General features: G+C 41.5%; 1 protein-coding gene across 1 annotated transcript in view; it reads left to right on the plus strand.

Annotated features, from left to right (window-relative positions):
• Positions 1-1,303: 1,303 nt before the first annotated feature.
• Positions 1,304-12,201, plus strand: part of LOC141106284 (uncharacterized) — a 75,220-nt gene continuing 64,322 nt past the window's right edge. The window contains exon 1 of the mRNA XM_073596925.1: positions 1,304-1,490. The gene's annotated coding sequence lies outside the window, so the exon portion shown is untranslated. The remainder of the gene's footprint in view (positions 1,491-12,201) is intronic.

The following is a 12,201-nucleotide window of genomic DNA, read 5'->3' on the forward strand; positions in this document are numbered from 1 at the left end:
CCACTATAATGGAAATCCCTCTCTGTGCCAACAGTCAAAGACTGGTTACAAAGAGTAAACGATATTCACTAAATAGACAGGTCATTTGCCATCGCACGAGAATCTACCTCTCGATTCCACGATATCTAGACACCATGGTTTCTGTTTAAATTCTCTAGAGGCTAACAAGACCTGTTAAATGGCTAGAAAAATTTCCTATCTATTGTTGCAATAAAGACATCTTACCTCTGTCAACAGAAGATCACCTAAACTACCTTAACTTTAACCTTAATCCGATCTATAAATGTATAGTATTGTATACCCAGAGCCCACATCCCCTACCCCACATAACCTCTAACCTAACCTTACTCCTTACCTGTTTCCCCTCTGCTGAAATAATCAGAGGAGTCTAGAATTTAGCACTATTAATTTCCTTAAGAGTTATACATTGTTACTTCTGTACATATGTTTATAATGGTTTGCTGTCCTTTTTTCAGCTGGTATTTGACAAATGATAACGTACAAAGTCAAAGTTTGTTATCAGATGCATTACAAGACGTATACTTTTAACGTTTGCCTTTACCTCAATCTTTTGCAGACATGTACCATTGTACTTTACAACTCAGAGCTTACTATATGATATGATTCATCTGCCTTCGATTACATTATACATGATGAAATGTATCACATCTTTTACCAATAAACCTTTATTGTTGAATATAATATTTTAAAAGTCTTTATTAATACACTTTGAAGTGCAGCCATCCTTGAAATTCAAATTGGTTTTAATCAGGTTGTTGGCATATACATAGTTCTAGAAGAAATTTATCTGGTCAGAAAAGGGGTTACAGCACGCCACAATGCACAGCTACGCTTGGTAGTGCATGTCGAATTGGTGGCACGTTAGGGTGTGTTTACAGCCTATTTCCCTGTAAATGGGCTGCCTTGACGCAATGTAATGTTACGGCATGACAAAAATGGAAAAGGGGCCTTAGATCTACTGTGTTCATTGTTCTATGAGAGTAAAATATGGAAACATCCAAGGGGGTGATTATTTATTTATGCTCTATAATTACAAAAATAATATCAATCAGTTAATCCATACTATTAATGAAATAATTATTATAATGATTATTATATTTTTTATAATTATAATATCAATATTATATAATATTATTAAGAAATAATAATGATAGCACTGGGATAATTGAAAATAGGGGAATACTCATTACAAGACAGTACAATCTCTTTCAAAGAACCAGTCTGTACAGATATTTTTACATGGGCAGCAGTATGTGTGATGGGAAGTCCCTCCTCATATACGAATCTTCTGCACACAGGGAAACAGCACACGACTATTGGTTAAGAGGTTTAAAAAAACAGCACTTAGTAAAACTCCATACTACAGACGGCAAAGAAGATATGTATGTTGTTTTCACTAGCAATCAATTTGAGCTTTTGTGCAGAATTTTTTCACTTGCTTAATGGTATTAGTTCCCAAGACTACACAGGTGAGTTTAATCTCTTACTACTGATAAATGTAACCATTTTTGACAATCATTTTAGCCTAGGTTCACACTAGTGCTGCTGCATAATCATGCATTCTTCAGTGCGTTTTTGTAGCATGTTTTTAGACGTGGTTTCAATGTTTTTTCATGCATGTACATGTGTTTTACATGCATTATACTTGAGCTTTTCATGTTGCACTATGCTACACCAAAAGAAGCACCTGCACCTTTTCAAAAGTCACATTACACCATGTTGCATTGTTGTAAATGGGTACCATAGAGAATAATGTGATTTTCTTTGTCATGCATGGCAGCACAATGGCAGACACAGGAGACATCGCACTAGTGTGAACGGTTCCTTAGAAGAGATTGATTTCAGTGTGTTGGAAATTAGATGGCTCACAGCATACAACAAAAAATTAACTCTTTGGACCCAGTTTGAGCAGTGGTAGTTTTAAGAGAATAGAATGCAGCTGTTGTTGTGTGGTAGGATGCATTGTTTAATTTTTTTTTTTTTAAACCCAACTCTGGGAAATTTTTAAATTCTTCTTTGCAGTGGGGCTGCACCTGCACTGCAAGGGTTAACTTTGCATTTATTCTATGTACAGTTTTCATGTACCTGTGGTGGACTGACATCGTCATTATCATGTCCAATGCAGAGCTATGGACCCTGCATCAGCTTTGATGACGTCAGGACCTTACTACTGGAGCATAGGGAAAAAGACTGTGCAAGAACCAGTCTAGCAGCATGGAGGAGCAAAGAATTGAATAAGTAAATCTTCTTTCCTATGCCACCTAGACCTAATCAAGCAGTTAATCCCTGCAGTGCAGGTGCAGCCCCAGTGAAAGGGATCATTTTCAACTGAACTTTATTGAAATATCCAAAGGTGAATTTTTATTAAGTTCGACTGCCCACAATCTGGTGCATTGCACTGCGCTACACTGCAAAAAGTATTGCATGCCATAAATTCTTTCAGTGTATACCACCGCAACGCAGTGGTGTGAACTGGCCTGGTAGGAGACAATACAATTTGCCTTGTCTTGCAGTGAAACTGTGCTGGAATAGCTGCCCAAAGCAGTCCCACTGTACCTGGTGTGAAGGGGCACTTAATGTTACTGTAGATAAAAAGTACAAATGTTATTCTGTGACTTGTCCTTATTATAAGGACATTACCAGCTCGTTTACATTAGCAGCAGCCCTTGCTGTCTCTCAGAAAGTTTGCAGTGGATTTCTTTTCTTAGGGGAGGTGGGAGGTAAACCTTGGTTTAACCTTCTAGTTTTACTGTCCCCCTGGCTGCAGGGATACATTTTTAAATGTGTTCATTTAAGATTTACACAACTCATACCCAGGACTCCATTTGGAAAAATCTTGGGTTAAAGTTGTATGACTCTTGTGTAAAATTTATAAATAGACCCCCTATAACATTTTACTTGTGCTAAGTATAGGACATTTATAAACAGGTGAGCATTTTGCTTACAATTTAAACAGTGAAAAAAATAGCTAAGGGGAGTGACAGGGACAAGCCTTTGATCTACTGTACACATAAGCACTAATGCCGCGTACACACGACCGGACTTTCTGTGAAACTAGGTCCGACGTTCTTCCCGCCGGACTTCCAGCGGACTACCGGCGGACTTTCTGAACTGATGGACTTGCCTACACACGACCGGACTTTCCGGCAGACTAGGTCCACCGGTCTTCCCGAACGGACTTTCGCCGGAGTTACGGTTCCCCCAAAATCCATACCAGACCCCTATCCGAGCACGCAGCCTGGCCGATCAGGAAAGGGGGTGGGGATGAGCGAGCGCCCCCCCTCTCCTGAACCGTACCAGGCCGCATGCCCTCAACATGGGGGGTGGGTGCTTTGGCCCACCCCAAAGCACCTTGTCCCCATGTTGATGAGGACAAGGGCCTCTTCCCGACAACCCTGGCCATTGGTTGTCGGGGTCTGCGGGCGGGGGGCTTATCCAGGAGCCCCCTTTAATAAGAGGGCCCCCAGATCCCAGCCCCCCACCCTATGTGAATGAGTATGGGGTACATGGTACCCCTACCCATTCACCTAGGGAAAAAGCGTCAATAAAAAAAAACACACTGCACAGGGTTTTAAAGTAATTTATTAGACATCTCCAGGGGTCTTCTTCCAGCTTTGGGGGTCTTCTTCCGGCCTCAAGAGTCTCTCCGATTCTTCTCCACGCTCTCCGGGTCTTCTGCCGGGCTCCTCCACTATCTTCTGCTCTTTTGCCGCTCTTTTGCTAGCAGGGGCCAGGACTTCTGCCTTCTGCCTTCTTCTCTTCTTCTCTTCTTCCGATGTTGACACGATTCTCTCTCTCTCTGGTATGCTCTACACACGATCGGATTGTGCGGCGGACTCCGGTCCGCCAAACCAAGTATGCCGTACAGTCCGGTCGAGTGTACGCGGCATAAGAAACATACATACCATAGAAAATATAAAATATATATACATGTAGCACTTACCTCCGAAGGAGCGGCTGATTTAAATTGGGTCTTTGCCATCACCCCCTTACCTATATTTCCACAAGACACGGGACTTAGAGTCTGTATTATGCCTTATGCCCACCAATGTATGCACCAGTCACGTCGTTATGTTTCCAATGCTTTGTTGCAAAACTTTTGAAGAAGTAGCAGTAAAGAGGTAGAAAGGGAGTTGCAGGAGGGTTCAGATACCTTATGCAGATCACTGAGGAAGTTGAGATCCTGAAGACAAACACACCTTCAGTCAACAGATCTTTGCCCACCCGGATAGGCCTCTCTCGCTGACCTAGCAGCTGGAATGGCGCACGGACGAAAAGTCTCTGCCACAGACTTGAGAAGAACAAAATGGTTGCACGATCCTCTGCCACAGGATTTAGTATTAGTTGATCGATCCTCTGCCACAGGATTTAGTATTAGATGAACAGCACACACAGTACCAGAACCTTTAAGCCGACCCGGCAGTACTGTGCCGTAGGTTGGTTAGGTATAGGTGCCTCCTCCAAGTAAGTTACCAGGCCCTCCCGAGAGACCAGCCTTCATCCTGGCTCTCTCCAGCAAGGGTCCTCCCCTGGATCTCCTCAGCTTGGCTCGGCTTCTTCCTAATAGGCAAGACAGCCTAAGCACCACCTCTGCGGTGGTAGGCCCCAAACAGACTTCTGGGCCTACTTGTAGTCACATAGCCTCGGGCCAGCGTGGCGTAGAGGCAGGAGAAAAATCACCACATACCTTAGGCCAGGAGGGCCAAGAGGTAAGAGCGAAAAAATGGCATCTGCCCCTTAAGTACCCTCTCCCAGAACGCACAGCGGTGGACCACCCCCACTGGGTTACTTCTGAGAAAGAAGAGCACTCAATACACTTCAGCCTGTTGCTTTTATAACACTGGCCTGTGGTGACAACGATACCTACAGACAACAGTGTGGAACTACACGCAACACAGCCAATGCTGGAACAGATGCTAATTTAGCCACAGATTAAATCTGAACTATATACAGCACAGTACACAACTTACATTGTTAAAATATTTTTATATTTATACAAACTAAATTTAACATCTATCAGTGCTCCTAAAACACAAGCATCTAACAGAGCAGGTGTAGCAGGGAGGAGAAGCCCCGAAAATATGTGAAATTGTCAGGGGAATTGCAAACTAGGATACAGAAGTGGGACAGGGAGGCTCAAGAGAAAAAGAGAAAAAACAAACATTGCGTGAACCATTGGCAAATGGCATTTAAGATTTCGCCCCTTGCAGTCTGGCCAAAATGTTTGACACATGTTCTTCACTATGTTGGCATGGCTGTGGTGCATATTCTGTGGTCCTGCAAGAACATTCATAGCTTCTGGCAGAAAACTTTCAGAAGTAACTGAAATAACAAATACTGCCTTGGTCTTACTCAACTTTTGAGAACTTTCTTGCCTCATATAGTAGCTTAATGTCTGCCAAATTGATTATCATGAGACATTGGAAACAAAATGCAGCCCCTAATCTGTCAGAGGTTGTAAATGTTGCCCACCAACATTACTCATATGAAAAATTACTTGCTTTGCAACAAAAATCCCTCCGTGCCTTTGAGTCTGTTTGGAAAAAGTGGATTTCATGCTATCCTTCCTAGGATCCTAGAAATCCTCCACATTCTTGTCTAATGTGTGTGCCCTGTAACTACATTACTGTTGATAATACTGGCCACCAATAGTGAATGGGTGAAAGTTGAAATTTCATCTAAGAATAATTCTAACCCTAATTAGTATAACTCACCTAATCACAATACACCTAACAATAGGGGGACATACTAATTATTAGGGTTGCACCGATTGTAGTATCAGTGCCGATACCAAGCATTTGCATGAGTACTTATACTCTTACAAATGCTCAGATGCCTAAGCTGATACCTGAACAGCCTCAGACATGATCGGTGCGGCGGTGGGGCAGTTACAGTCACCATCTCCCTGTATAGCTTTTCTGACAGCCGCTTCTCCTCCTCTCCCTCCCGCAGTCGCACCGACTGTCTTCTGTGTCCTCCGAGTCCCCCTCTGTGCTTCCCGGGTCTCTGTGTCCTGCTCCAGGTCCCCCTCTGTGCTCCCCGTGTCACCTGGATCCTCTTTCGGTCCTCCTCTGGGTCCTGATCCATGTCGTCCTCCGGGTCCCGCTCTGTGTCCTCCTCCAGGTCCCGTTCCGTGTCCTCCCCTGGGTCCCCCTGTGTCCTCCCTGGCTCTCCGGTCCCCCCTGTGCCGGATCTGTCAGGATAGAGAGCCGAGGAAGGAGGCGGTAAATCTGTCATTTACCGCCTCCTTCCTTTTCCGAATGCACAGAGTCAGTGATCACTGTGTTTACGATGCTTCAGTTTATGAATGGAGAGGAGCCGCTGTCTCCTCTCCATTCATCTTCAGTGCAGCTGAGGCTGCTGACAAAGGGACTGGGGAATCTGTGTCCTCCTCAGTCCCTTTCCCTCAGAGGGGGGATATCAGGGGTCTGCTTAGACCCTTGATATCTCAACAAAAATAAACCCAAAAAAACAATGACACTGTCCACTCCTTGCCCCCCCCCAACAAAAGAAAGCATTGTGTAAAAAAAAAAATGCAAAAAAAAAAATGATAAAAAATAAAATTGTAAAAAAAAATAAAAAATAAATAAAAAATTACTGACACTGTCCACGCCTCATCAGCGCCCATCAGTGCCACATATCAGTGCTGCATATTAGTGCCACTGTCACATGACATTAAAAAAAGTATCAGTAATCGATATCGACGAGTACTTGAAAAAAAGTATTGGTATTTGTACTCAATCTTAAAAAATTGGTATCTGTGCAACCCTACTAACTATAATAATTACAATAATTACCAGTCTATGGACAGCCCCACCTATAATAAGTATGAATCCCTATGGGAGTTTGGATGATGAGGATATTGGAGATAGATATATTGCCTGGCACCCACAAAATCAAAGAGGAGGTAACTCCAGAGGCAGGTACCCGTACAACCACTCCAATCGATCAAGGGGAAAACCCAGAGGGGGACACAGGGGTCACTCAACATGCAATGGGTGGCCACAGTTACCCCAGGGATGGCCACAGTTACCCACACAATCACTCCCACAGAGACTGTATTATGGGATGCCAGACAGAGGTTTCCCTAACAGAGTAGAATGGGGAGAGAGAGAATACCATCACTATAAAGAAGAAGGCACCTCCTCCTCTTACAAACCATACAACACATATACATCTCGTCTGTACGGTCAGTCAGAACAGGGACATTTTTTAGGGCCAGACCACAGAAGAAAGAAGCATGGACATAGAAGAGGTAGAAGAGGAGGACGTAACAAACAGAAAACAAAAAAAAAACGAATGTAAAATCCCCTCTAGGAATTTTCAATCTTAGCTCTGCACATTTAAGTCCTGAGAAGGAAAATATACTAAACAAAGGCCTAAAATATGCCCCTAAAGTAGGATTAAACAAGTTTCAAACTCTAATGGATATTCAGAAATACACTAGACAGATCAGTATTAAAAAACATTTTATGCAGAACCCCATTATGAGACAATAAATGTTCCACCTTCCAACATACAACCTTCAGGAACGCTTCTCTATTTATTCCACCCAGTAGTGGGAATCATCGCATTAATGTATTTAAAGATCTAGTCATACATGATCTGGAAAAATTACAAGTTAAAAAAAGTAAAAAACAATAGGGAAGACCACTTAGAGATGAAGAAATTATTAGATAGGTGGGATCTAGTAATTAGACCTGCAGACAAGGGAGGTGGTATTGTCCTTATGGCCAAAACAAAACATATTATGTTAATAAGATGCAAAATATGTCAAATGACAGTACCACCTATTCACCCCTCCGTAAAGATCCAACAGTAGAATACAAGAAAACTCTTAAAAATCTGATTAAAAACAGATATAAACAAGGCATTTTGAACAAAAAGGAAAAGGATTATCTAATTCCATCTGCTCCACAAACTCCTATCATACTGTATATTTTCTCCCTAAAATTCATAAACATTCACTAGATACACCTGGCAGGCCCATCATTAGTGTGATAAATTCCCTGACTGCCAGAGTAGGTGAATATATTGATTCTTTTTTTTACAAATTTTGGTTATTATAACCCCTTCTTATCTGAAAGATACCAAACAGGTTTTAAAATAATTAAAGCTGGATCTACTGATTACCAACAATACAGACCTGATCACGGATGTGGAAATGCGGGGCAATTTAGGTAACAGCGATCACAGGTCAATTAGTTTCAGTATAAATCACACAAATAGGAAACATAAAGGGAATACAAAGACACTGAATTTCAAAAGAGCCAACTTCCCTAAACTACAAACCTTGCTAAAAGGCATAAACTGGGATAAAATATTAGGAACAAAGAATACGGAGGAGAGATGGGTTTGCTTTAAGAGCATATTAAATAAGGGCATTAGCCAATGTATCCCATTGGGTAATAAATTTAAAAGAGCGAACAAAAGTCCTGGATGGCTTAACTCCAATGTAAAAATGCATATAAAAGCAAAGGAGAAGGCCTTCAAAAAATACAAGGTTGAGGGATCATCCTCAGCATTCAGACTTTATAAAGAATGCAACAGGAAATGTAAAGGTGCAATTAGAACATGAAAGACACATAGCGGAGGAGAGCAAAAAAAATCCCAAGAAATTCTTTAAGTATGTAAACAGTAAAATAGGGAGGACAGACCATATTGGCCCCATAAAGAATGAGGAAGGACATCTGGTTACAAAGGATGGGGAGATGGCGAAGGTATTGAATTTATTCTTCTCCTCAGTCTTCACGAGTGAATCGGGGGGCTTCAGTAACCAAAACTGCAGTGTTTATCCTCATGACACAACACAGGAAGCACCTCCATGGTTAACAGAGGACAGAATTAAAATTAGACTTGAGAAACTTAACATTAATAAATCACCGGGACCAGATGGCTTGCATCCGAGGGTACTTAGGGAACTCAGTCAAGTGATTGCCAGACCGTTGTTCCTAATTTTTACAGATAGTCTACTGACTGGAATGGTACCAGCTGATTGGAGAAAAGCCAATGTAGCACCAATATTTAAAAAGGGCCCAAAATACATCCCTGGGAATTACAGACCAGTTAGCCTAACATCGATAGTATGTAAACTCTTGGAGGGGATGATAAGGGACTATATACAGGATTTTAGTAATACGAACGATATCATTAGCAGTAATCAGCATGGATTCATGAAGAATCATTCTTGCCAAACCAATCTATTAACCTTCTATGAGGAGGTGAGTTGCCATCTAGATAAAGGAAGGCCTGTAGACGTGGTGTATCTGGATTTTGCAAAAGCATTTGACACAGTTCCCCATAAACGTTTACTGTACAAAATAAGGTCCGTTGGCATGAACCATAGGGTGAGTACATGGATTGAAAACTGGCTACAAGGGCGAGTTCAGAGGGTGGTGATAAATGGGGAGTACTCAGAATGGTCAGGGGTGGGTAGTGGGGTTCCCCAGGGTTCTGTGCTGGGACCAATCCTATTTAATTTGTTCATAAACAATCTGGAGGATGGGATTAACAGTTCAATCTCTGTATTTGCAGACGATACTAAGCTAAGCAGGGCAATAACTTCTCCGCAGGACGTGGAAACCTTGCAAAAAGACCTGAACAAATTAATGGGGTGGGCGACTACATGGCAAATGAGGTTCAATGTAGAAAAATGTAAAATAATGCATTTGGGTGGCAAAAATATGAATGCAATCTATACACTGGGGGGAGAACCTCTGGGGGAATCTAGGATGGAAAAGGACCTGGGGGTCCTAGTAGATGATAGGCTCAGCAATGGCAGGCAATGCCAAGCTGCTGCTAACAAAGCAAACAGAATATTGGCATGCATTAAAAGGGGGATCAACTCCAGAGATAAAACGATAATTCTCCCGCTCTACAAGACTCTGGTCCGGCCGCACCTAGAGTATGCGGTCCAGTTCTGGGCACCAGTCCTCAGGAAGGATGTACTGGAAATGAAGCGAGTACAAAGAAGAGCAACAAAGCTAATAAAGGGTCTGGAGGATCTTAGTTATGAGGAAAGGTTGCGAGCACTGAACTTATTCTCTCTGGAGAAGAGACGCTTGAGAGGGGATATGATTTCAATTTACAAATACCGGACTGGTGACCCCACAATAGGGATAAAACTTTTTCGCAGAAGAGAGTTTACCAAGACTCGTGGCCACTCATTAAAATTAGAAGAAAAGAGGTTTAACCTTAAACTACGTAGAGGGTTCTTTACTGTAAGAGCGGCAAGGATGTGGAATTCCCTTCCACAGGCGGTGGTCTCAGCGGGAAGCATTGATAGCTTCAAGAAACTATTAGATAAGCACCTGAATGACCACAACATACAGGGATATACAATGCAATACTGACACATAATCACACACATAGGTTGGAGTTGATGGACTTGTGTCTTTTTTCAACCTCACCTACTATGTAACTATGTAACTAAAAGCATGTGCACGTAGATGAAAATACCTTCCTACTCACTGCTGACGTGGCTTGATTGTACACGAATATAGAACACAGAGATGGTAGTAGAGTACATTGTAGTACTATTCCCCGGGCACAGCAGGAATTTATTTTGCAGCTTTTAAACTTTTCTATGTTACATAACTACTGTTGGTTCAATGGCTCCTATTTTCCAATGTAGCCAATGTATTTATGGCTAATTGGGAATCAGAGGTTATATATAACAAACAATGGAGTAATTTACTGTTATATAAGCGCTATGTTGATGACATCCTGTTATTATGGAGAGGAGATTAAATTTCTTTACAAAACTTCATGTCCTACCTAAATGATAACACTCATAGATTGGAGGTATCCATGAAACGCGTCGAGCTATAGAGATGCCCAGAATACCAATTTTATCCAAGAGTGATATTCCACAACATGTTTATTATCCTGTTGTTTTTTACTGGCCTCTACCAAGTTATTTTATGAACTTGCTACAATATGTGAACATAGAATTTGGTATCTGGTGGTCCCCCTCTTCTCTGTTACCATGTTGTTAATATCATGTACCATTCATGTTACCCAAGCTATATTTTTTATTATAAACCCTATAATAATGATACTGGTTCATGTTATGTTACTTTGTACACGCCACAACACTCTGTGATTGGGTCATTTATCTTTGTATACTCACCAGTCATTCTCTGTTCATGTTGTTCAATTCGGCCGCATGCTTCATACAAAGTCCCAAAATCCTTTTCTGTATTAATGCAATAGGAATGGAGGCATTCTATGGCTTATGCCCTGGCCTCATATAAAGTCCCACATTTCCCACCTTTTTCTTTCATATAGGATTGATACCAAATCTTTTTTCAAGTCCACAGACCGCAACAGCTACATTCCCATTGATAGCTGTCACCATCCCTCATGGCTAAAAAATGTCCCGAAAAGCCAATTTCTATGTATAAGACATAACTGCAATAATTACGATGATTTCATTCAACAATCCTCTGTTCTTAAAACCAGATTCTTAGAAAAAGGCTATGCTATAGATTCTTTAATAGCATACAATAATATTAATAAAAAAGAGAGGAAAATATTCTGCCCTTTGATCACTAACTTTTCTGTCCAGCACTATCAGATTAAAAAAATTATACAGAATCCATGGAACATCTTACAAGTATATCCAGTACTCAAGACCATCCTGCCGGACAAACCGTGAGTAGTCTTCAGGCGTACTCCCAATTTGAGAGACCGCCTGGCCCGAAAATTATAAATCCTCCTCAAATACCCTTTTTGTCACTGGACTGAAAGTATGTTTTCCTTTCAATAAATGTGTAATTTTTACCACAAATAAGAAAAGGAAAATAAAAACTATCCAGTTTTCTTCTACAACTACAGGCAGAGTACCAAATTGATTATTTTATTTCTTGTGAATCTACACCAGGGATGTGCAGTCAGGGGAGGCAAAAAAAAAAATCGAGCTTCGAGGATCGTAGCTCGGCGACCTGGGGTCACAGACACAAATTTATGGGATAGGTAGCCGAAGTCCTACCCCACCACTGGTCAAACTTTGGGGCTCCTAGCACCAATGGTTCTGGAGATACCGGGCTCTCTTTTTTTACTTTTTCCATGCATAAAAACAAAAAAACACTAAAGTTAGCCTGATTGTTTTGTACAATGCGAAAGATGATGTTATGCTGAGTAAATAGATACCTAGCATGTCACGCTTTAAAATTGGGC

The sequence above is a fragment of the Aquarana catesbeiana genome, linkage group LG08 (assembly GCF_042186555.1).
Source record: "Aquarana catesbeiana isolate 2022-GZ linkage group LG08, ASM4218655v1, whole genome shotgun sequence".
In the NCBI taxonomy this organism is placed as follows: Eukaryota; Metazoa; Chordata; class Amphibia; order Anura; family Ranidae; genus Aquarana; species Aquarana catesbeiana.